Source organism: Saimiri boliviensis, chromosome 5 (assembly GCF_048565385.1).
Source record: "Saimiri boliviensis isolate mSaiBol1 chromosome 5, mSaiBol1.pri, whole genome shotgun sequence".
Taxonomy (NCBI): domain Eukaryota; kingdom Metazoa; phylum Chordata; class Mammalia; order Primates; family Cebidae; genus Saimiri; species Saimiri boliviensis.
In genome coordinates, this window is record NC_133453.1 from 85,931,434 (window position 1) to 85,959,350 (window position 27,917).

Here is a 27,917-nt window from a genome sequence, read left to right on the forward strand (position 1 = left end):
TCCTATATTTTTGGGTAAAAAATATAGCTAGAAATAAAAATGTTCTTTGAAATAAATGAAAACAAAAATACAGCATATCACAATCTCTGGGATACAAAAAAAATCAGTGTTAGGAGGAAAGTTTACAGTGCTAAATGCCTACCTCAAAAAGTTAGGAAGATCTTATTTTAGCCATCTAACATTACATCTCAAGGAACTAGTAAAACAAGAACAAGAACAAGCTAATCCTAAAGCTAGCAGAAGAAAAGAAATAACTAAAATCAGAGCAAAACTGAATGAAATTGATATTCAAACTTCCATACCAAGAATCAACGCAACAAAAAAATTAGTTATTCAACAGGACAAACAAGATCAACAGACCACTAACAAAGTGAACAAAGAAAAATATAAGACAGAAAATCCAAACAAACACAAGCAGTAATGAAAAAGGTGACATTACAAGCAAAGCCACAGAAATACAGAAATATGGAAATATGAAACTTTCTCAGAGACTATTATGAGCACTTCCAAGCACACAAACTAGAAAAAGAGTAAATAGATAAATAGTTAGAGTAAATAGATAAATTCCTGGAAACACACAATCTCTCCCAAGATTAAAACAGAAAGAAACTGAAATACTGAACAGGCCAATATTGAGTTCTGAAATTGAGTCAGTAATAAAAAACCAATTGTGATATTTAGGATGACTACGTGTGTCTGTAAAGGTGTTGCCAAAAGAAATTAATATTTGAGTCAATGGGCCATGGAGGGCAGATCTGTTGGGCACAATATAATCCGACAGGCACAATCTAATCAGCTGCCAGCAAATATAAAGCAGATAGAAAAACATGAAAACAAAAAACTGGCGTAGTCTCCCAGCCTACATCTTTCTTCCATGCTGGATGCTTCCTGCCCTCAAACATTGAACGCCAAGTTCTTCAGTTTTGGGACTTTGACTGTCTCTCCTTGCTCCTTAGCCTGCAGACAGCATATTGTGGGACTTTGTGATCATGTAGGTTAATACTTAATAAACATATATGTCTATATATGTTTATTAAGTATTTATATATATTTATATAGTATGTTTATTAAGTATTTATATATACACATATATATATATAAACTCATGTATATATATGGACTCATATGTATCCTACTAGTTCTGTCCCTCTAGAGAACCCTGACTAATATATGTAGCAATCAAGAAAAACCCCAGACCACATGAACTGATAGGTGAATTCTACTAGATGTACAATGAAGAGATAGTACCAGTTTTACTGAAATTATTCCAAAAATCAAGGAGGTTGGACTCCTCCCTAACTCATTTTATGAAGCCACCATTACTCTAATACCAAAACCTGGCAAAAACACAATGAAAAAAGAAAACTACAGGTCAATATCCCTGATGAACAGAGATACAAAAATCTTCAACAAAATACTAGCAAACTGAATTTAACAGCCTTTGAAAAGTTATTTCAACATGATCACGTAGGCTTCACTTCTGGGGTGCAAAGTTGGTTCAACAGACACAAATCAATAAATGTGATTCAACACATAGAATTAAAAACAAAATCCATAGATCATTTCCATAGACATAAAAAATCTTTCACTATAATTGAATATTCCTGCATGATAAAAACCCTCAACAAACTGGTCATTGTAGGAACATATCTCAAAATAATAAGAGCCATCTATGACAAACCCGTAGGCAATATCATACTTGGTAAGCAAAAGTTGAAAGCATTCCCTTGAGAACTGGAAGAAGACAAGAATGCCCACTGTCACTACTGCTATCCAACATAGTACTGGAAGTGCAAGGCAGTGCAATCAGATAAGCAAAATAATAATAATAATAATAATAATAATAATAAATGGCATACAAATGGGAAATGAAGATGTCAAACAATCTCTCCTTATGAATAATATGGTTCTATACCTAGAAAACCCCAAAGACTCCACTGAAAGGCTCTTGGGATAATCAACTTCAGTAAAGAAAGTTGCAGGATAAAAAAATCAATACTAAAATCAGTAGCCAAGCTTAGAGCCAAAATAAGAATGCAATCCCATTTAAAACAGAAACACAAAAAATAAAATACCTAGGAATACATCTAACCTAGGAGCTGATAAATCTTTACAAGGAGAACTACAAAACACTGCTAAAAGTAATCAGAGATGACACAAAGACATGGAAGGTATTTGATTGGAAGAATCAATATCATGAAAATGGCTATACTGCCCAAAGAAATCTACAGATTCAATGCTATTCCTATCAAATCACCAATATAATTTTTCACAAAATTAGAAAACACGATTCTAAAACTCATATGGAATCAAAAAAGAGCCCAAGTAGCCAAAGCAATCCTAAGAAACAAACAAACAAAAAAAGCCAGAGACATCACATTACCTGACTTCAAACTATTCTGTAAGGCTACAGTAACAAAAAACAGCAGTTGGCTGCTACAAAAAAAGACACATAGCTGAATGGGAAAGAATAGAGACAAGAGAATTAAAGCTGCACACCTACAAGCATCTGAACTTTGACAAAGCAACAAAAGCAAGCAGTGGAGAAAGGACTTTCTATTCAATAAATGGTACTGGGATAGCTGGCTAACCATTTCCCTATATAGAAAAATTAACTCAAGATAAATTACATGTTTATATGTAAGACCTCAAACTGTAAGAATCTTAGAAGAAAACCTAGGGAACACCGTTCTGGACATTGGCCTTAGGAAAGAATTTTATGACTAAATCCTCCAAAGCGATTGCAACAAAAACAAAAATTGACAAATGGGGACTAATTAAATAGCTTCTTTGCAGCAATATAAATTATCAACAGAGTAAACAGAAACCTACAGAATTGGAGAAAATATTCACAAACTATGTATAAACAAAGGTATAGTATCCATAACCTATAAGGATCTTAAACAATTGAACAAATAAAAAAACAAACACCCCCATTAAAAATGGTCATAAGTCATGAACAGTCATTTCTCAAAAGAAGGCACGCAAGTGGCCAACAAACATATAAAAAAGAAAGCTCAGCATCAGTAATCATCAGAGAAATGCAAATCAAAACCACAATGAGATACCATCTCATACCAGTCAGAATGGCTATAATAAGAAAGTCAAAAACTAATAGATACTGGCAAGGTTGTGGAGAAAAGAGAATGTTTATACACTGATGGTAAGAATGTAAATTGCTTTAACCATGGTAGAAAGCAGAATGGCAATTTCTCAAAGCACTTAAAACTACTATTAAACCCAGAAACTTCATTAGTCAGTATATAGCTATAAGAAAATAAATTGAGGAGGACAGCAAGACGGCTGAATAGAAACAGCTCCAGTCTGCAGCTTCCAGTGAGACCAATGCAGAAGGTGGTGACTTCTGCATTTCCAATGGAGGTACCTGGTTCATCTCAATGGGACTGGTTAGACAGTGGGTGCAGCCCATGGAGGGTGAGTTGAAGCAGGGTGGGGCATTGCCTCACCCAGGAAGTACAAGGGGTTGGGGAACTTCCTCCCCTATCCAAGGGAAGTCATGAGAGACCATGCAGTGAAAGATGGTGCATCCCGGCCCAGATATTACACTTTCTCATGCTCTTTGCAACAGTGGACAAGGAGATTCCTTCCAGTACCTATAATACCAGGGCCCTGGGTTTCAAGCACAAAACTGGCAGCCATTTGGGCAGACACTGAGCTAGCTGTAGGAGGGTTTTTCTGTACCCCAGTGGTGCTTAAAACACCAGTGAGACAGAACCATTCACTCCCTGGAAAGGGGGCTGAAGCCGGGGAGCTGAGTGGTCTTGCTCAGCAGATCCCACCCCCATGGAGCCCAATAAGCTAAGATCCACTGGCTTGAAATTCTTACTGCCAGCACAGCAGTCTGAAAATTGACCTGGGATGCTTGAGCTTGGGGAGGGGAGAGGCGTCCACCATTTCTGAGGCTTCAGTAGGCAGTTTTTCCCTCATAGTTTAAACAAAGCCACTGAGAAGTTCAAACTGGGTGTGGAACCCACCACAGCATGGTAAAGCAGCTGCAGCAAGATTGCCTCTCTAGATTCCTTCTCTCTGGGCAGGTAATCTCTGAAAGAAAGGCAGTAGCACCAGTCAGGGGCTTATAGATAAAACTTCCATCTCCCTAGGACAGAGCACCTGGGGAAAGGGGCAACAGTGGGCACAGCTTCAGAAGACTTAAACATTCCTCCCTGCCAGCTCCAAAGAGAGCAGTGGCTCTCCCAGCACAGCACTTCAACTCTGCTAAGGGATAGACTGCCTACTCAAGTGGGTCCCTGACTCCCAGCACCTGACTGGGAGACATCTCCCAGCAGGGGTCCACAGACACCTCATTTTTTTTTCTCATTCTTAAATAACATTTATTATTGTTGCAAAGACGTCTTCTCCATGAGAACATTTCTCACATTTATTTAAAGATATACAGGTTATGGATATAGAAGCAAATTTCACTGAGGTGTTATATAGAAGGATGTCCAATATTAATTCAGCAATCTAATATTCACAATGTGTCTGTTGCCATTTAGCTATTTATCCAAACATGCCTTTAAAAAAAAAATCACATGTGCCTAGACAAGGTAGAAAAAGAAATGTCAAGGGCTTGCTAAAAAGAAGAAGCCTATAAAAGATAAAATTCCCACAGCAGTTCTGTTCAACTGTAGTTTGTGAGTGCAGGAACTATGTTTCCGTGGGGACGCATTATGCCCAGTGGTTTCCTGGTTTGAACAGTGGGAAAGCCCTTGAGGTTTTCTGTGGCTGTCAGGAGGGAGCAGGAAACTTTATGGAATCCAGTCGATGTTCAGGCACCGTGCTATGAAAGCAAACATGTCTGAGACTTCCTCTATCACTTTGGCTGTGGGCTTCCCTGCCCCGTGGCTTGCCTTGGTATCTACGTGGATAAGCAGGGGGTTGCTTTGCTTCCTGCTGTGGCCCACGGAGCTGCCCTCCCAGCACCTGACTGGGAGACACCTCCCAGCAGGGGTCCACAGACACCTCATATAGGAAAGCTTTGGATGGTGGGTTCCCCTCTGGGACAAAGCTTCCAGAGGAAGGAAGAGGCAGCAATCTTGGCTGTCCTGCAGCCTCTGCTGGTGATACCCAGGCAAACAGAGTCTGGAGTGGACCTACAGCAAACTCCGGCAGACTGTTAAAAGAAAAACTAACAAACAGAAGGAATAGCATCAACATCAAAGGATGTCCACACCAAAACCCCATCCAAAGGTCACAAACATAAAAGACCAAAGGTAGATAAATCCATGAAGGTAAGGAAAAACTAGCACAAAAAGGCTGAAAATTCCAAAAACCAGAATGCCTCTTCTCTTCCAAAGGATCACAACTTTTTGCCTGCAAGAGAACAAAACTGGATGGAGAATGAGTTTGATGAATTGACAAAAGTAGGCTTCAGAAGGTGGGTAATAACAATCTCCTCCAAGCTAAAGGAGCATATTCTAACCCAATGCAAGAAAGCTAAGAACCTTGGAAAAAGAGAAGCAGAATTGGTAACTAGAATAACCAGTTTGGAGAAGAACATAAATGATCTGATGGAGCTGAAAAACACAGCACAAGAACTTCGTGAAGCATACACAAGTATCAATAGATGAATGGATCGAGCAGAAGAAAGGATATCATAAATTGAATATGAACTCAATGAAATTAAGTAAGAAGACAGGATTAGAGAAAAAAGAATGAAAAGAAATGAACTAAGCCTCCAAGAAATATAGGACTATGTAAAAAAAAAAAAAAAATCTACATTTGATTGGTGTGCCTGAGAGTGGCAGGGAGAATGAAACCATGTTAAAAAACACTCTTCAAGATATTATCCAGGAGCACTTCCACAACCTAGCAAGGCAAGCCAACATTTAAATTCAGGAAATACAGAGACCACCACAAAGATATTCCTCAAGAAGAGAAACCCAAAGATACATAATCGTCAGACTCACCAAGGTTGAAATGATGGAAAAAATGTTAAGTGTAGCCAGAAAGGTCAGGTTACCCACAAAGAGAAGCCCCTCAGATTCACGGTGGATCTCTTGCCAGAAAGCCTACAAGTCAGAAGAGGGGGAGCCAACATTTAACATTCTTAAAGAAAAGAAGTTTCAATCCCAAATTTTGTATCCAGCCAAACTAAGCTTCATAAGCAAAGGAGAAATAGAATCCTTTACAGACAAGCAAATGCTGAGAGATTTTGTGATCACCAGGCCTGCCTTACAAGAGTTCCTGAATGAAGAACTAAATATGGAAAGGAAAAATCAGTACCAGCCACTGCAAAAACATACAAAATTGTAATGACCATTGACACTAAGAAGAAATTGCATCAACTAACAGGCAAAATAACAAGCTAGCATCATAATGACAACATCAAATTTACACATAAGAATATTAACCTTAAATGTAAACAGGCTAAATGCCCCAATGAAGACACAGACTGGAAAACTGGATAAATAGTCATGATCCATCAGTGTGCTGTATTCAGGAGACCCATCTCACATGCAAAGACATACATAGGCTCAAAATAAAGGGATGGAGAAATATTTGCCTAGCAAATGGAAAGCAAAATAAAGCAACAGTTATAATCCTAGTCTCTGATAAAGCAGCCTTTAAACCAACAAAGATCAAAAGAGACAAAGGAGGGCATTACATAATGATAAAGGAATCAATGCAGCAAGAAGAGCTAACTATCCTAAACATATATGCACCCAATACAGGAGAACCCAGATTCATAAAGAAAGTTTTTTAGAGATGTACAAAACCACTTAGACTCCTACACAATAATAATGGAAGAATTTAACACCCCACTGTCAATATTAGACAGATCAATGAGACAGAAAATAAACAAGAATATTCAGGACTTGAACTCAGCTCCGGACCAAGTGGACCTAATAGACATCTACAGAACTCTCCATCCCAAATCAACAGAATATATATTCTCCTCAGCACCACATAACACTTAATCTAAAATTGACCACATAATTGGAAGTAAAACACTTCTCTTCAATTGCAAAAGAACAGAAATTTTAACAGTCTTTCAGACCACAGTGCAATCAAATTAAGACTGAGGATTAAGAAACTCACTCAAAACCACAAGACTTCATGGAAACTGAACAACTTGCTCTTGAATGACTACTGGGTAAATAACTAAACTAAGGTAGAAATAAATAAGTTATTTAAAACCAATGAGAACAAAGATACAATGTACCCAAATCTCTGGGAGACAGCTAAAGCAGTGTTTAGAAGGAAATTTACAGCACTAAATGCCCACAGGAAGAAGTGGGAAAGATCTAAAATCGACACCCTAAGATCACAATTAAAAGAACTAGAGAAGCAAGAGCAAATAAATTCAAAAACTAGCAGAAGATAAGAAGTAACTAAGATCAGAGCAGAACTGAAGGAGATAGAGACACACACACAAAAAAAAAACTTTCAAAAAATCAATGAATCCAGGAGCTGGTTGCTTGAAAAGATTAACAAAATAGACTGCTAGCCAAACTAATAAAGAAGAAAAGAGAGAAAACTCAAGTAGACACAATACAAAATAATAAAAGGGATATCACCACTGATCCCACAGAAATACACACTACCATAAGAGAACACTATAAACATTTCTATGTATATAAACTAGAAAATGTAGAAGAAATGGATAAATTCCTTAACACATACACCCTCCCAAGACTAAACCAGAAAGAAGTAAAATCCCTGAATAGACCAATAACAAGTTCTGAAACTGAGAGAGTAATCATTAGTCTACCAACCAAAAAAGCCCAGGTTCAGATGGATTCACAGTGGAATTCTACCAGAGGTACAAAGAGGAGCTGGTACCATTCCTTCTGAAAGTATTCCAAATTATAGAAAAAGAGGGACTCCTCCCTAGCTTATTTTATGAGATCAGCATCATCCTGATACCAAAAACTGGCAGAGACACAACACCAAAAGAATATCGTAGGCCAATACCCTGATGAATACTGATGCAAAAATTCTCAATAAAATAGTGGAAAACCAAATCCAGCAGCACATCAAAGAGCTTATGAATTACGATTAAGTCAGCTTCACCCCTGCAATGGAAGGCTGATTCAACATACACAAATCAATAAATGTAATCTATCACATAAACAGAACCAATGACAAAAACCACATGATTATCTCAATAAATGCAGAAAAGGCTCTGACAAAATTCTGCACCCCTTCATGCTAAAAATACTCAACAAACTAGGTATTGATGGAACATATCTTAAAATAATAAGAGCTACTTATGACAAACCCGCAGACAATATCACATTGAATGAGAAAAAGCTGGAAGCACTCCCTTTGAAAACTGGCACATGATGAGGATGCCCCTCCTCACCACTCCTATGTAACATAGTATTAGAAGTTCTGGTCAGGGCAATCACGCAAGAGAAAGAAATAAAGCATATTCAAATAGAATGAGAGGAAGTCAAATTGCCTCAGTTTGCAGATGACATGATTGTATATTTAGAAAACCCCATCATCTCAGTTCAAAAATTCCACAAGCTGATATGCAAGGTCAGCAAAGTCTCAGGATACAAAATCAATGTGCAAAAATCACAGGCACTCCTGTACATCAATAATAGACACATAGAAAGCCAAATCATGAGTGAATTCCCATTCACAATTGCTACAAATAGAATAAAATATCTAGGAATACAACTTACAAGGGATGTGAAGGGTCTCTTCAAGGAGAACTACAAACCACTGCTCAAGAAAATAAGAGAGGACACAAGCAAATGGAAAAACATTCCATGCTCATGGATAGGAAGGATCAGTATTATGAAAATTGCCATACTGCCCAAAGTAATTTATAAATTCAATGCTATTCCCAGAAATGTACTACTGGTTTTTTTCACATAATTAGAAAAAACTACTTTAAATTTCATACTGAACCAAAAAGGAGCCCTTATAGCCAAGACAATCCTAAGCAAAAAGAACAAAGCTGGAGGCATCATGCTACCTGACTTCAAACTATGCTACAAGGCTACAGTAACCAAAACAGCATGATACTGGTACCAAAACAGATATATAGACCAATGGAACAGAACAGAGCCCTCATAAGTAATGCCACACATCTACAACCATCTACTATTTTACAACCCTCCCCCAGAAAAACAAGCAATGGGGAAAGAATTCCCTATGTAATAAATGGTGTTGGGAAAAGTGGCTAGCCATATGCAGAAAACTGAAACTGGGCCCCCTCCTTACACCTTATACAAAAATTAACTCAATATGGATTAAAGACTTGAATCTAAGACCTGAACCGATTCAAACCCTAGAATAAAACCTAGGCAATATCATTCAGGACATAGGCCTGGGCAAAGACTTCATGACCAAAACACCAAAAGCACTGGCAACAAAAGTCAAAGTACACAAAGGGGATCTAATTAAACTAAATCACTCTGCACAGCAAAAGAAACTATCATAAGATTGAACAGGCAACCTAAAGAATGGGAGAAAAATTTTGCAATCTATCCATCTGACAAAGGGCTAATATCTAGAATTTACAAGGAACTTAAACAAATTTATAAGAAAACAAAAACTCCAACAAAATTGGGTGAAGTATATAAGCAGACATTTTTTCAAAAGAAGACATTTACATGGCCAAAAAACATGAAAAAAAAGCTAATCATCATGGTCATTAGAGAAATGCAAATCAAAACCACAGTGAGATACCATTTCATGCCAGTTAGAATGGTGATCACTAAAAAGTCAGGAAACAACAGATACTGGAGAAGATGTAGAGAAATAGAAATGCTTTTACACTGTTGGTAGGAGTGTAAATTAGTTCAACCATTGTGGAAGACAGTGTGGCAATTACTCAAGGATCTGGAACCATATATATCATTTGACCCAGCAATGCCATTATTGGATCCATACTCAAAAGATTACAAATCATTCTACTATAAAGATACTTGGACATGTACATTTATTGCAGCATTATTCACAATAGCAAAGACTTGGAACCAACAGAAATGCCCATCAACAATAGACTAGATAAAGAAAATGTCACACAGATACTCCATGGAATACTATGCAGCCATAAAAAAGAATGAGTTCATGTCCTTTGCAGGGACATAGATGAAGCTGGAAATCCTCATTCTCAGCAAACTAACACAGGAACAGAAAATCAAACACTGCATTTTTCACTCACAAGAGGGAATTGAACAATGAGAGCATATGGGCACAGGGAGGGGAACATCACACACTGAAGTCTATCAGGGGATGGGAAGCAAGGGGAGAGATAGCATTAGGAGAAATACCTAACGTAGATGACAGGTGATGGATGCAGCAAACCACCATGGCACATGTACAATTATGTAACAAACTTGCTCATTCTGCACACGTATCCCAGAATGTAAAGTATAATAAAAAATAAATAATAAATCATTCTACCAATAAGAAAGACGTACTCACATGTTCATCACAGCATTATTCACAATAACAAAGACATAAAATCAATCTACGTTTCCATTAGTGATGGAATGGATAAAGAAAACATTATATATATATATATATATATATATATATATATATATATATATATACACACCCTGGAATACTACACAGCCATAAAAAAAGAATAAAATCCATGCAGCAACATGGATTCAGCTAGAGGTTATAATCCTAAGAAAATTAATGCAGAAACAGAAAACCAAATACTTCATGTTCTCACTTTTAAGTGGGAGCTAACAATGTATATTCATGGACACAAAGTTGGCAACAGCAGTAACTGGGGACTACTAGAGCAAGGAGATCAGGAGGGAAAGTTGAAAAACAATTAATTACTATGCCAGCACCTGGGTCATTTGTAATCCAAATCTTAGCATCACTCAATGTACCAAGGTAACAAACCTGCACATGCATCCCCTGAACCTAAAACAAAAGTTGAAAAAAAGATTGATAGTTTTTCAGTACTTAAAATCAATCTCTCTCTCTCTCTTTCTCTTTCTCTCTCTCTCTCTCTTTCTCTCTCTCTCTCTCTCTCTCACACACACACACACACACACACACAATTTTACATACAAAATATGTTACACATGTCTATGTACCACTTCATACTCTTAGCCTAATTTGACTCTTTTTCCTCCGTGAAACTTTCTGCATTTCTCACTGAGCAGTGGAAAATGCAAAAGCTTTCATGGAGGATGAGGCTTAATTTGACATTATTTTACTTCATATCCCTACCAGACACCTTTCATATGCTGACCCAATGCTTCCCCAGCAGATGCTGCCCAGCACCCGTGCATGTTCAACCTGGAAGTTTAGGGGAGTTATAGCTTGCTGTGTAAACTTTTTATCAATTGGAAGTAGAGACTGGATAGATAAATTGTCTCTTTCTTCCTTGATCTTTTTGGGGGAATCTATGCTGCAATGTTATCTACATATATAATTTCTAGATGTTTGTAAGAAACAGCACTAATTAACTTTATATGGAATGGGATTGGTAGTGGAAAAATAAAGTTGATATATTTTTACTTTTTTGCATCCTTTGCCACTGGAAACAAATTAATATGTGCTTATATTATGCTTACACTAAAAAATTATTTAACCAATACTTACATTTAAAAATTACTGATTTCATGAAGACAAGGAAAGCCAAAAATAAATCTAAAGAGCTTAAGCCGTCAAGGCCATTACACTTATCATGGACATTTCTAGCAACTCAGTTGAGAAGACCCTGTTCCAGGAAATTACACATGACAGTGGGGAGTTATAAAAATTTAAGAATGTATAAAATTGGTACAATCCGGACATTGTTCATTTGTGATGACATGTAACAAATCCTTTTTAAAAAAGTGATGACAACCACTTAAAAATGTATACTTTTCCCTTGGAGTAAAACATCTTTAACAATCCTGGAATTCAGCAATTGAGAAAGATCAAGCTGGTATTGAAGTCTAAGAACATGTAGTCCTTATACCCTGTTCTCACTCAAATCAGTAACCATGGACTCTGTTAACATGAGCTATATTAAGGCTCAGTGAATCAGTACAAACAAATGAGCCACAACTAAAACGGAGCATAAACACTGAATTTGGCTCAGTTTGATAAGGTGGGAGGTTGGAGAGTTTTAATTGAATGGGTTAAAAGATATATAAATGAGTCTTTTAATGAAGATTAGAAAGATCTGCAAATAGAAAAGGAATTAAGCATTGAACCAAAGTTACTTATAATAATTATCTGTTATCTTTCAGCTGAAGAAATTAAGCTGAACTTTATTTGGTATAAGGTGGGAGGAAAGTGGTAATTAAGCATTATTTATTTCCATCAGTCATCATCTCACTTCAGCAAATTTAAAATTAGAATTTCCAGTATCCTTAAATGTGTCAGTGATACCATTCCATGCAAATAATATTAAAGGAAAAATTTCCATAACTTCAGAATTAGTCCATAAGCAAATGTTTCTCAAAAATATCTTTTCATAAGCCAAAGAAGTAATGTTTCTTAGCACTGTTTCACTCACTCTGAGAAAAAATGCCATAACCAACTGGTGGTTTTACAAAGCAGTGACCTCTCCTGTCATGTTCACTTTTTTACTTTTTTCTAATTTTTTTTTATTTTTTTTATTTTTTGGAGACGGGGTTTCGCTCTTGTTACCCAGGCTGGAGTGCAATGGCGCGATCTCGGCTCACCGCAACCTCCGCCTCCTGGGTTCAGGCAATTCTCCTGCCTCAGCCTCCTGAGTAGCTGGGACTACAGGTGTGCACCACCATGCCCAGCTAATTTTTTGTATTTTTAGTAGAGATGGGGTTTCACCACGTTGATCAGGATGGTCTCAATCTCTTGACCTCGTGATCCACCTGCCTCGGCTCAATAAATATCTATGGATTGACTAGATCACTGGCTAGGTAAGTGGATGAATAAGTGAACAAATAAATGAGAGGCTAAAAAAATGGGTGACTAGGTGGATAACTGATTCGCTGTTTAAAAGGATGAGTGAATAAATGCACGTTAGAAAGTTTACTAATTAATATGTAAGTTAATCATTGAAACACATTAAAATATATAAAATTACACAAAGAAAAGTGTCACTTTTTACTGCTTTATCCTAGGGGCCTTCAAGCCCCCAGCTACACCTTGAAATCACCTGTGGAGCCTTAAAGACAATACCATGCGCCCCAGCCATGAAATCTGATTTCATTGATCAAGGGTGCAACCCAGTTATAGGTATATTTTTTAAAGATCCATAGATAATTTTATAGTCTAGTCAAGAGTTGAGAACAGCTAGCCTACTCCTTCAATCACAATTTTTTCTCAGCTCTCCATTTTTTATGATTGGTCTCTTTTACTAAAACGCCCTGTGTTTTTCTCTGCAAGTACTACTCTTTTCCCACCTTGCCTCTCCCCTGACTCCTTGCTTGAGAAATGGGAGCCATGAAAGTTAATGTGTTTTTTTAAAGCTAGTTAAACTTTTGTGCTTTTTACTTCGAAGGCATAGGGTGAGGATCTACAGGACAGCAGACGAAAGTGAAAGATGAATGCAGCAGTTGCCAAAAATTATAAATTTATATTAACAATGGCTTTTATAGACATCTTCCTGGGGCTCAAGTATCAATGAACTACACACATAGGTTGGAAACAATCTTGTTAACCACTGTATTTAAATCTGGTTTAATAAATGTGAACCTGGCTGGGTACAGTGACTCACACCTATAATTTCAACACTTTCAGAGGCTAAGACAGGAGGATTGCTTGAGGTCAGGAGTTCAGGAACAGCCTGGGGAACATAGCAAGACCTCATCTTACAAAATGCAAATAACTAGCTGAGCATAGGGGCATGCACCTGTAGTTCTAGCTACTCAGAAGGCTGAGGTGGGAGGATTGCTTGAGCCCAGGAGTCTAAGGCTCCAATGAGCCATGATCATGGCACTGCACTCGAGCCTTGATGACAGAGTGAGACCTTGTATCTTAGGAAGTAAAATAACAAAATAATGAAAATGACACAGTCATTTGTAGCTTATAAAGTACTTGCATGGTTTAGCTCTACAATAAGGCTGTAATATATTAATAGTGGGAATTATTGTTCGCAATTTACAGATAAAAACTGCTCAAAGACGTTAAGTGATAACAAATAGCACATATTTGGAGTAATGGAGCAATTCAAATCCCTGTTATACCTGTTATGCGATGAGAAGAATATTGCATAATTTCTCTGAAATCTGGGTCCCTTATTTGTGAAATGAGTTAAAAATAATAACTATATTGGATTAGTGGAAGGAATAAATTTGATAAAATGTCTAAAATTACCCTCACAGTGCCTGTGAGAGGGTAAATGCTTGATAAATAAAATTAAAAATAAAAGATAACAGAGCCAATAAGTGATAGAAGATTAAAATGCTAACTTTCCCCCATTTTACTACATAGCTATATCACAAACTATTTCTAGATTTTCTTACAAGTGTACCTCTTACTAATTCTGTGTAATATTGGTGCAGATGCTTTCAGTTGCATAGAAAAATCCAATTCAATGTAGCCTAAAGCATAAAGAAAAATACATTGTTTCCAGCCACTGAATAGTGCTAGGGTACATCTGACATTAGGTCCAGCTGGAAACAAAGGCTTAAACAACGTCATCCATATCTAATTTCATTCATTCTGTCTCTTAGCGCCACTTCCTCTATGCTGCATCTGTATTGAAAGGGCTCTTTCCTCATGATTGCAAAATGTCTGTCAGGACTTGCAAACCCAGTCAAACTCAATTAAAAAGGGCTAGTGTCTTTACATATTACCTCTTGTTCTGGAATTTCTACTAAAGAGAGATCTACTCTGATTGGCTTGGCTCAGGTCACCTGCCCATTCCTGAACAAATCAAGATGGACAGAGGAATGAGACACCTTGATTGACTTAGATCTGTTTCACATGTCCACCACCAGTCCTTGTAAGCAGGGCTCGATGCCAGCCACATCACTAAGAGTGGAGAGGAGCTGAATTTCCAAGCAAAAACAGTGATTCTTTGTATCAGAAGGCGTATTTATAACCAGAATGGGAGATGAAAGCAAATGTGTTCCCTGTCTAGGTTTTACAAAGAAAAAAAAAAAAAAAAACTCTTCTATTACGTCTTTGCCTACCCCAGGTTGCAAAGATATTAGCACATATTTTCTTTTAGAAATCTTATAGTTTTGGCTTTTATTGTTAGGTTCGTGATAACATAGCACAGCCATAATTCACAGCAGATTTTTCTGATTTCACTGCATCACTGATCATCATAAATTTGACAATCAGGGATTGAGAAGTACGTACTTAGAGAGAAGGCTAGAAAAAAAAACTGCAAGGTATTTGGTGAAAAAAAAAAAATTCTCTTTCCCGTAAGACAAAATGTAGGAAAAAACTAGTAATAATAGGATTTCATTGCCTATTTTCATATCTTGTATTCTAATTTTTTTCTCTGATATTAGATAACTATTAATACAATATTTTGCAAAATATATGCTATCTCGGTTGTATTGAAAATATTAAAGTGGTTTTATTCGCACTTTACTGAAAGTTTTAAAAGGGGGTAACTGCCTGGTATCAGTTTGGGAAAGACAGCAGGCTGTCTCCACCAAGAAAGTATCTTGCCAGAATGGAAAGCTTAGACTTTAATAAGAAATGTTTTATCAATAATTAATTTCTCATGGAATATTGAAGATCAATTCAGGATGTCAGCATTCATTTAAAAGAATAGAAAACCACCTCAACATTAGCAAAAAATATATAAAATATTATCCCCAAAGAATTACAGTTTATTTGATTAAAGATTCTCCTACTTAGAGGTCAGCAGGTGAGAAGTCAAAGAAATTTTAAATATTCCTCATTTCTGCTTATCCACCAAGAACTTTAAAGATACAAATGGGGTGGGTTATGTGCCTCTGCAGGTGTTAGGGAATGATAAAGTGTCTCTTCAATAACCATGTATTTTTGAAACACGAAGTGTATTGAATAAACTCTAACTTCCATCACTGCAGCATAAAACTATAGGAACTCAAAACAAACTCAAAATTCAACCATGTTATGGTTGGATTTCTAAGGTATTCTCTCCAACTTTCTTAATATTACTATTTTCCCTTACCAAGAGTTTTTCATTTTTCGTTTTGTCTCTGGTTTAACCTTAAAAGTGAGAGAAATAAAACTGTAGTTAGGGAGGCAAAAAAAAGAGAGACCTTTCCGTTTATTTGTACTTACCTTGTTCCAAGAAGAATTTCTTTTTTTTTTTTATTTTTTATTTTTTTTGAGATGGAGTCTAGCTCTGTCACGTAAACTGGAATGCAGTGGTGAGATCTCCGCTCACTGCAATCTCCCTGTCCTGAGTTCAAGCAATTATCTTGCCTCAGCTTCCCTGAATAGCTGGGATTACAGGCACACACCATCATGCCCAGCTAATTTTTGTATTTAGTATAGACGAGGTTTCACCATGTTGGTCAGGCTGGTCTTAAAGTCTTGACCTTGTGATCTGCCCGCCTCAGCCTCCCAAAATGCTGGGATTACAGGTGTGAGCCACCGCACCTGGCTGGATTTCTCTTTTTATTATTTATGGTGCTATGTAGAGATTTTCAAAGTGCAGTTCAATTAATGTTGACAAATGTACATACCCATATAACCCACAAAGCTATTAAGATACAGAATATTCACTCCAGAAGTTTTCTTGGCCCCCAACAAAGTCAATCTCTACCATGTCACCTAGACCTTACCCCTACCTGTGCAGGCACCTTCAGTATTACTACTTTGTTCTTCACACTGAGCAATATCTCATGTTTATTCATTCTTCTGTTGGTGGGTATTTGGATTGTTTCTAGCTTGGGGATTTTATGAATAGAACTGCTGTGAGCATTTTGTACAAGTGTTTTTAGACTTTTTTTTTTTCATTTCTGTTGGATAACTGGGAGTAGGGGGGTTGGGTCAGAGTGGGGAGTGGGAGTTTTATTTTATAAGACATTTCCAGAGATTTTTTTACGTGGTTTATACCATTTTATATTCCTGTTAGCAATGCATGACAGTTCTGCTTGCTTCACATCCTCATCAACTCCCGGGATTGTCAGTCTTTTTAGTTTTATACCACTCTATGGGCTGTCTCACATACATATCCCTGATTACTAATGATGATGAGCTCTTTTTCATGTGCTTACTGTCCATCCTTTATGAAGGGTCTATTCATATTTTTTGATTTTTTAAAAATTGGGTTCTTTTTCTTATTACTGCATTTTAGGAGTGCATTATATTGTCCAGACACAGTTCTTAGCAAGATATAAATAGTGCAATTATTTCTTCCCAGTATGTAGCTTGCCTATTTATTTCAATATTAATAAGAAGTTTAAAGTTTTTATAAACTCTATTTTTAATTATTTGGTTTTGTTGGGACTTGTTTTGTGACCAATCTTAATGACTACTTAATGTGCACTTAAAGAGAATGTATATTCTGCTGTGTTGAGGTTTAGTGTTCCATGAATGTCAGTTATACCAACCCAATTGATAGTTGTTCATCTTCTCTAGATTTTGCTTTTGCCTTTTTGTTTGCTTACTTATTGTATTTTTTAATCGTCTTTTTAAAATTTTTTTAATTTTTTAAAATATATATTTTATTGCACTTTAGGTTCTGGGGTACATATGAAGAACATGCAGGATTGTTGCATAGGTACATACATAGCAAGCAAACACCACATGTTCTCACTCATAGGTGGGTGTTGAACAATGAGAACACATGGACACAGGGAGGGGAACATCACACACTGAGGTCTGTTGTGGTGGACTAGGGGAGGGACAGTGAGGGGTAGGGAGTTGGGGAGGGATAACATGGTGAGAAATGCCAGATACAGGTGATGGGGAGGAAGGCATCAAACCACTTATTGCATTCGTAGTGGAATAATGGCTAAAATCTTTATATGTATAAATTTGCCTATTTCTCTTTTTAGTTCCATAAACTGTTGCTTTATATATTTTGAACATTGTTATTTAGTTTATTTCTTATTTAGGACTGTGCTATGGTCTAAATCAGGCGTCCCCAAACTTTTTACACAGGGGGCCAGTTCACTGTCCCTCAGACTGTTGGAGGGCCGCCACATACTGTGCTCCTCTCACTGACCACCAATGAAAGAGGTGCCCCTTCCTGAAGTGCGGCGGGGTGGGGGGGCGCTGGATAAATGGCCTGCAGGCCGTAGTTTGGGGACACCTGGTCTAAATGTTTATGTTTTCCCCAAATTTGTTTGTTATAAACCTACTCATCAAGGTGATGGTTTTAGAAAGTGGGGCTTCTGGGAGGTAATTAGTGTCTTTATAAAAGAAGCCCAGAGAGCTGCCTTGTCTCTTCTACCATGTGTGACCACAGTGAAAAGTCACCATCTCTGAACCACAAAGCAGGTCCTTGCCAGGCACCAAGTCTACCAGTGCCTTGATCATGGATAACGTCTAAGCTTCCAGAAGGGTGAGAAATAAATAAGCCACCACATCTATCATATTTTGTTATAACAGTCTGCATGAACAAAGAGAGGTTGTTATGTTTTCTTAATAAATTAACCGTTTATAAGTAGAAAATGTCCCCTAATAATCCTTTTCTTGAAATCTATTTGCCTGATATTAATATATTCACTCTACGTTTCTTATGATTCGTTCTTCCAAAGCATATACTTTAATTTTAATTAATGGTGTCTTTATATTTTTAGTAAAAGAAATGTATTACTTTAACCAAGTTTGTTGTTACTGATTCTATCGTTTTTCTTATCTCTATTTCATTTACTTAATCTTTACTCTTATTTTCCTTCCATCTGCTTTGGGATTCATTTTCCCTTTGTTTCAGGTTTCTTAAGGTGGAAGTTTAGGTTACTGACAAGACTTTTTCAATGTAGACATTTACAGATATAAATTTCCCTCTGAGCTTTTCGTTTGTAGCTTCTCATAGGTTTGAGTGTGTTGTATTTTTATTTTGTTTATCTCAAAGTATTATCTATTTCCCTTATGGTTTCTTCTTTTCCCATCGATTAATAGTGTATTGTTTAACTTCCACATATTTTTGAAATGTTAAGTTTCCTTCTGTTTTGACTTCTAATTTTATTCCATTATTATTGGAAAATATACACTGTATTTTTTTTTAATTTATTGAGCTTGTTTTGTGGCCTAATGTGGTATTTTTGAAGAATGCTCTATATAAAACTGAGAAAAATGTATATTCCACTGTTATTGGATGGAATGTTCTATAGATGTCCTTTTGGTCTATTTCCTTTACAGTGTTCAAATCACCTACTTCTTTGCTGATCTAATGTCTAATTTTTATCCATTATTGAAAATGGCCTCACTGTCTCTTCTTCTAGAACTCTCAATATGCATAGTATGGTATGTTTGATTGTGTTCTATAGGTCTCTTAAATGCTGTTCATTTTTTTTTTTCATTTTTAACCTGTCCTCTGACCAGATAATCTCAACAGATTTATCTTCAAGTTCACTGATTCTTTTTATGCCTCTTCAAATATGTTGTTTAGATATTCTAGTGAAATTCTCAGGTTATTTTAGTATAATTTTGAACTACAATTTCCTTTTAGTTCTATTTTATAATGTATTTTTATTAATATTATCTATTTGGTAAGACATTGTTCTCTTATTTTATTAGTTCATTAGTGCTACTATAATCAAATACCTGGGACTAAGTAATTTATAAACACAAATTTATTTCTTATTGTTCTGGAGGCTGGTAAATCTAAAATCAAACTGCCAAAACGATTTGTGTCTTGTGAGGGCAGCACTCTGCTTCCAAGATGGTGCCTTGTTGCTGCATCCTTAGGAGGATATGAAAAACTGTGCCCTCATATGGTAAGATGTATGGAAGGGCAAGAGAGCACTCCCTTCAACCTCCAGCCCTTCTAGAAGGTGGTAATCCAACTCATGATGATGGAGCCCTCCTGACTTAATCAGTTCCCAGAGGCCTCACCTCTGAAGATCACCACAATGAGGATTAAGTTTCAGCATGGATTTTAGAGGGGACACACATTTAAACCATAGCAGTTCCCCTTAGTCCTTTCAGAATGTTTAAAATAACTGATTTAAAGCCTTTTCCTAATAAGTTCAATGTTTGCTTTTCCTCAGTGACAGTTTCAATTGATTGCTTTTTTTTTTCCTGTGTATGGGCCATACTTTTTGTTTCTTTGCATGCTTCATAAGCTTTTGTTAAAACCTTGACATTTTTAATATTATGACAACTCAGGAAGTCAGATTCTCTTCCCTCCCCAGAGGTTGCTATGGCTGTTTGTTGTAGTTATTTTTGCTTAGAGACTTTTCTATATGAATTTTATAAGTATGTATACTTTGTTGGTGTGGTTTTTGAAGTCTCTGTCATGTTAACTTTGCGGTTAAATATAGCTTGGACAGAGATTTCCTGGGACCAAGTGCCTGGAACCAAAATATCTCCCAGTGTTTGCAAAAGGGCTCTGTGAATATGTTGGACATGCCTTCACTACTTAGCCAGGCAGTTTACAGCTCTGTCTTAGCCTTCACTTCCTGCTTCTGCAGATCCGAAATGTCAAGCAGTGGTGAAAGTATAGAGACTTCTCAGGTCTTTCCTGAGCTTGCACAGAGCCCTGCTCATGGTCTTCTAGTTTCTCAGGAATATATTAGAGATTTTCAAAGCATTACTCACAAAGCATCTTATTTCTACTCTCTCTTCCCAAGCTTTGATTCACCTATTTGTTTACACTCCATTTGGCTCACAACTTCCCCAAAGTTGTTTTCTGCCAGGGAAACTGTGAGGGGCCAGGAAGAAAACAACTATGGAGGATCCGTGAGTTGAATATCCAAACAAAAACCCAAGGGGACCCCTATGTATATTTCTGGAGTTGCTTCTTTATGTAACCGTCTCCCCTCTGAGACTTTGGCTCACAAATTATACCTCCAAAACTTGATTTCTTTCCTTCCTCTAGTGATAATGCTGCTTTCTTTTTAGGATCTACTCCTCTTTACTGCAGTTTGGAAAGTGTTCCTAGTCAGAAATCCAGTGCAAATATGAAACTCACTTCCCTGTTTTATCAGGTGTCCACCGAGACAATCAGTTGTTTTCTTTATTTTATCCACATTTATCATTGTTTTGCCTCTACAAGAGAAGCCAGGCTAAGAAGAGTGTACACACAGAAGAGGGTATAACTGGAAAAACTGGAGAAATAGTCATAACCCTTAAGAAAATGTTAAAAAAGGAAAAATAAAAATATTCTTGGAAATAGTGAAACAAACATTTTAAGCCTCAAAGTTTATATCTTTCAAGTACTAAATTCCTATGTAATTTTTACATAAGTGTTAATGTTTCTATTTACTTTTGCTTGAATTAGGCTATCAAGTTACAAAATTTAAGCAAAAACAATCTTTTAAAATAAAATTTTTTAACTTTTAAGTTCAGAGGTACATGTGCAGATTTGTTACATAGTTCAACTTGTGTCATAAGGGTTTGTTGTACAGATTACTTCATTGTTCAGGTATTAAGCATAGTATCCATTAGTTATTTTTCCTGATCTTCTCCCTTCTCCCACTCCTCACCCTCTGATAGGCCTCAGTGTCTCTTGTTCCCCTTTATATTTTCATTGTTCTCATCATTTAGTTCCCCTTTATAAGTGAGAACATGTGGTATTGGTTTTCTGTTCCTGTGTTAGTTTGCTAAGGATAGTAGCCTCCAGCTTCATCCATATCCCTGCAAAGGACATGATCTCATTCTTTTTTATGGCTGCACAGTATTCCATAGTACATATGTACTACATTTTCTTTATCCATGCTGTCATTGATGGACAGTTAGGTTGATTCCATGTCTTTGCTATTGTGACTAGTACTGCAATAAACATAATGTTTATTGCATATCATAATCATATATGATAGAATAATTTATATTCCTTTGAGTATGTACCCAGTAATGAAATTTCTGGGTTGAATGGTCGTTCTGATTTTAGGTCTTTGAGGAATTGTTACACTGTTTTCCACAATGAATGCACTAATTTCCACTCCCACCAACCGTGTATAAGCACTCCTTTTTCTCTGCAACCTGGCCAGCACCTGTTATTTTTTTACTTTTTTAAAGCAGCCATTCTGATTGGTGTGGAGAATTACTGTATTCCTGTATAGTAATAACGTTTTTTACTTGAAACCCAATATCAAGTTCTATATTCTCTGGTAACATTACTCTAAATTTCTTTTGTAATATTACTCATTTACCCCATCTCAGCCTTAGGTTTGGGATAAAATTCACCCCCTTTAAATTGACCTCTCAAGTCAGCTTTATGATTGAACTCTGATGAGCTAAAGCCAGTTTGAACATGTCATCACCTCAATGCAATGATCCAATCAGAAATAGACACATGGCCTAGGACAGTCAGAGCAAACAGTAATTTTTACTGTTAATGTATGAAAACACTTTATTTCTTTTCGTTGAATTTGCTGATGTAAGGACATGAATCTTGGAATTTCTAGTTTTGATGCTGCCACTTTTGTAAAGACGAGGAATAATCAACACAGAGGAGTACACAGTTGAAAAACCTATTAAGATACAGAATCAGAACCCTGCTGATACTGTGGAGCTATGAATCAAACAGCTCCTGGGTCTAGTTCAGCCTCTGAAAATTTTTTTGAGCCAACATGTTTATTTCCCTTATATAAAACCCAATTGTATTTGGATTTTCTTTCACTTTCAACCAAAATCTCCCAAATTTCTATCCTTATAAGTTTCTATGTTTGAAAAAAAAAAACCTGTATCATCAGGATAATTTTTTGGAAAGTTTTCACCTAATGGAAACATATCCTATGACATGGAAGCCTTAATCCAACTCCACAGAGCTAACCTGTGCCCAATCTACATTATTCGCGGAATTATCACAATCCCTCTTCAGGACAAATTCATGAGGACTGTCACATAGAAAGTCAGGATCGTGGGCCAAGGCCAGCTCTTTCACATTCTTATCAATCCCTATAGTGATAGATTAATAATGACATAAACCTGAATACTCAGACACCATGGCAGAAGATCTTAAAAATCACTTTGGCAATTTACGTTACTTGTATTTACTTTTGTTCTTTAGTAACAGAAGAATATCATTATTTTAAAAAATTTAAATGATACACATGTATAAAACAAAAACTGAGAGTCATCTTTTATCAAGTAATTGTCATTCAGCATCTTACCTTATCCACTAGCAGAGTTATGGATCTTCACAAAAACATATATACTTCTTGTAACAGGCTGCTTCTGAAATAGCCACCAATGCTCCTCACCTCTTGGTAGTCACATTCTCCCCCTGCCTGCAGGCTGGACTGAATAGCTTGCTTCTAAAGAATAGAGTATGGCAGAAATGCTGGGGATGCCTCTTCTGAGATTAGATTGTGAAAAGACCATAGCTTCCTTCTTGAGTGCAGTCTCATTCTCTCCTGGACCACTTGCTCTGGGGGGATCCAGCTGCAGACTATGAGGCGGCCCTGTGGAAGGAGCTATGAGTGAGTCTCGAGCAGATCATCTGAGGCCAGCCAACAGCCAAGTGAGGGAGGTATGGTCATGGATCCTCCCCAAGTCAAATGTGAAATAGCTGCAACTCTGCCAACACTTTTATTACATCAGGAGAGACCCTGAGCCAAATCCACTCAGCTAAACTGCTCCCATATTCCTGATCTGGAGTCTGATCAGGATAAAAAAATACTTGTTGTTTTAAGCTGTTACATTTCCAAATAATTTATTATGTACCAATAGATATCTGATATACTTTCTTAACATGCAGTTCTAATGTGGATATCTTCATATTCGGGTATTTGTTTTGATTAAAATATACTCTTCCATTTGCACCTTCCAAGTATGAATCCTACTTCTCCAAATCTTGATTCCAACACACTGAAATCTTGAGTTTTTGCTTCTTTGAATTAAAATATAAATTGTTACTATTACCAAAACTTGCACTGTATATAAACTTCTAAGATTATATGTATTGTTTATGATCCTTTTCTTTATATTTGCTCTTAAAATTACATTATTTAAAATTTGTATTATGTCATAAGTTTTACTACCTGAAAATATGGTCTTGCTTCTTATATATGGGCTTGTTTGGGCCAATGATATATGAATGAATTTAATGAATACATTTAAATACATCTAAGCAGATGCTTTAAAAGGCATCACAAGTTTCTTCCAGCAACCTTCTCCCAAACAATGTAATGTTCCAGATAGGAACTGCTCATTCTGCCTGGGTGCCAGAATAAGATGTTAAATTGATCAGTGCTGCCACAGAGATGTGGCATTCCTGCATTGTTGATTTTTTTAATAGCACAAAATTCTTAAGTATAGCTGACCCATGGACAATGCAGGGGTTAGGAGAACTGTACCCCCATGCAGTTCAAAATCCATTTATAACTTTTGACTCCCAGAAAACTTAACCTGACAGTCAATATAGCAGCAGGCTGTATTACTAATAGCCTACTGTTGACTAGAACCCTTACTGAGAACATGAATAATCAATTAACACATATTTTGTATGTTAATGTATTATACTCTATATTCTTACAATAAAGTAACCTAGAGAAAATAAAATGTTATTAAGGAAATCATAAGGAAGAGAAAATATATTTATTATTCATTAAGTGGAAGTGTATTGTAAAGGTCTTCATCTTCTCATTGAGTAGGCCAAAAAGGAGGAGGAAGAAGAGTGGTTGGTCTTGCTGTCTCAGGAGTAGTAAAATATGGGGAAAAGCCTTCATGTAAGTGGATGGACCCAGGCAGTTCATACCCATATTGTTTAAGGATTGGCTGTATTAATAATCTGAATTTAGAAATATTACAAAAGAATAAGTTAAGCTTATATGTATGGTTGGTTGAACATTCAAAAAAATCGATGTAATTTACTACATTAACAGATAGTAGGATAATAAATGGACAAAGATTATGTAATAAAATTTAACATCCATGCATGATTTTTTAAACAAACTCTTTTCAAATATTCAAAAATGATGAAAAACGAATTGCTGGTAAATTATAAGATCGTTTTCTTAAAGCCAAGAAGAACGTGATTATCAAGATATAAAACTTACCAATAGGTTTTTAAAGTAAAAATTTTAGAGGAGGATGTATTAGATTTGCTTCAATAACAAATGATCCCCCAAATCCCAAGGGCTTATGAGCACAGACCATGTTTTTTAGTGCCAGTGTTTTTACTAAGGCTTTTGAAAAGTTTTTTTGATAGCCTAGAGGCCATGTTCTAAATTTTGAATTGACAACTATATTCTAAAGGGTTGAGCTTTCAGAAATCCGGCTTTCAGATATCCGGCTTTCAGATAAGTGTTGAGTCACAGAACTGTTTTACTACCTAGGTATTTACCTAGGTGTATGCTTCATAATTATTCCCTAATTTTACTATACTATATGCAATTTCTTTATTATACTATATTCAATTTCTTTGTTATTATTATGCTAAATTTTAACTTTAAAAAATCAAAAAATGAGAATGAATAAGTTTACCTAAGATTTTAGAGTATCTAAGAAAAGAGGTCTTGGAGATGAATCTTATGAACTCTAATTAATATTTGAAGGTTGGCAGAAAAGAAAATGTTGACAAAGCAAAAAAGAAGGAATTTTGGAAATCTAGGAGAGTGAGGTATCACGGAGGTGAAAAAAGAAGTGCTGCAAGAAGGAGATATTGATCAACTTCTTCCAAAGTCAGGGAGAAGTTGTGAAAGATAACAACTTTCTATTTGAGCTCTAAAAGGAGGCTATCAATGTTCTATTCCAATTATTCATCTTACAAATGATATTTCACAAAGGTCTAGAGAGTGGGACAGGACTTGTTCATGTCATAGAAAGGTAATTCTGGGAGTCCAGATTTCTGAAGTCTTACATCAATGCTGCCTTACATCTCTTCACTAAAGGGTACTCTTGTGTGCCTCTTAGTTCAACTTTCTACTCAGAAACTTAGAAGCAGGAGCGGTTTTGGTTTGGGGGTTTATTTTTGCCAGAGGGAGTGAGGTTGTTATATTTTGAGTTTACACATATTTTCCATGTTATCTCTCATGCTAGCTTCAGAATACCAACATTTAAAGTGTCAGTTTTATTTAAAGACAATATAATTTTCTAGCCTCTGCCTCTCATGTTTCAGAAACTATGTAATCTCCTAATTATTTCTTTAAGTTGGATTGCTGGACATTCAGAAAAACCCATATTCAATTGCTAAGGACAAAGCCTCAAACATATTAAATAATATAAAAATCTAATCTAAAAAAGATTTTTTTTTCTCTTCCTCTTCTGCATTTCAGTTTTCGATGTACCATTTTCTGCCTATTTAAATGTATTCTAATTCCTAGTGTCCTTTTTGGATTATTTCTTCCATTGCAGTCTCCTCATGATTCTTTCATCCTCTCTCCTAATATGAAGAGCAAAAATATCATACATTAACAAAATATAATTTGTCCACCAGCATTTCCCTCTGTTTCTAATATAACATTAGTTCTGTGACTCAACACTTATCTGAGAGCCAGGCATCTGCAAGCTTGATCTTTCACAATATAGTTGTACATTCAGAATTTAGAACAAGACCTCTAGGCTATCAAAAGACCTTTCCAAAAACCTCAAGCTCTTTACTCCCCAGAGGAGGCACATGATTTACATTATTAATCATATAACACACAAAGCTCAAGAAAGCTTGTCACAGTGTTTACCTGATCTGAGAAAATTGGACAGAGGAAATTCAAATGGAAGTAGAAGACGGTTCTGTCGATACAGACTTGTGTGTGTCATTTGTTTAAAAAGTGACATTTTATAGCAAAGGAAGAGATAGAAGAACCACACAAACTGAAGCATGCTACCAGCTCAGCAATGCAGGGCCATAAATGTAAGTCAAATGGAAAAGGTCAAATTCTGTGGTAACCGTTTAGAAAAGCAGGAAAGTGTATAATACATTTCAGAATGATTCCCTTCAAAATATTTTTTAGTGTTTATCCGCTTTTTAGCTTGAGTGCTGAAAAGATAAGTCTAGGTTTTATTAAGAACTCATCAGTACTCACCACTGTTATAATGAGGCATTACTGTCCACAGAAAATATAAATAGCCCCCAGGTTTCCATCAGTTTGATCAGCAGCATTTTTTTCTGATTATTTTTGTCTTGTTTTTCAAATGGGATATTGAATAACCACCTCTGTCTCTCGCCCAAACAAATACTAATATATCTAGTGCTTTTTCTTGTTCATATCTGTAAATCTGCTTATGTTCAGCACCATCTTGCATGAAATATGCACTATGAAAAGTAAAGTAACTTACTGAGCATATATCTGAATAGATGATAGGCCTGACATGGATAACAATTTGAGAAGGTCCCTGATTTTTTATATAGAGAGTCAATATCTTTAATTACATTTTCAAAGTGGTAAAGTTTGTTCTGATGTAAAATAACGTTAAAAATATTAAATGGAAAAAAATCTATGATCTCACCACTTTAAATAATACAATTTTGATTTTTTAGTTTCTTTTGTCTTTTTCCATCTGTGTACATATGTCCTATAATTTCAATATAAATTGTAGCATAGCCACAATTTATACTGCAATATATGCTAATAAATATTGTTTCCATATTTTATAAGGTATTTTATTGTGATTAAATACACATAACACAAAATTTAGATTCTTATTTTAAAGTGTAAAATTTATAATATTTTTAAATGTTCATTTTTAAAACTTTATAATTGTTCATCCAATAAATTTAATGCTACTTACTTACTATTGCACGATTGTTAGGTATTTAGGCCATTTTCATTTTTTTTTTTTTTCAAAGCCTACATAACACGATGATGAGCAACTTTGTGTACATATTTGTAATGTTTTCTTCAAAATCATTTAAGATAATTTCCCATGAATGAATCACTAGTTTCAATTTATCATGTCAATGGCAATGTATGGGCTTAACAATTTCAGAGCTAACTTTTAAAGACCTCTGTGATGAACCATTTTCATAATGCAAATATTTG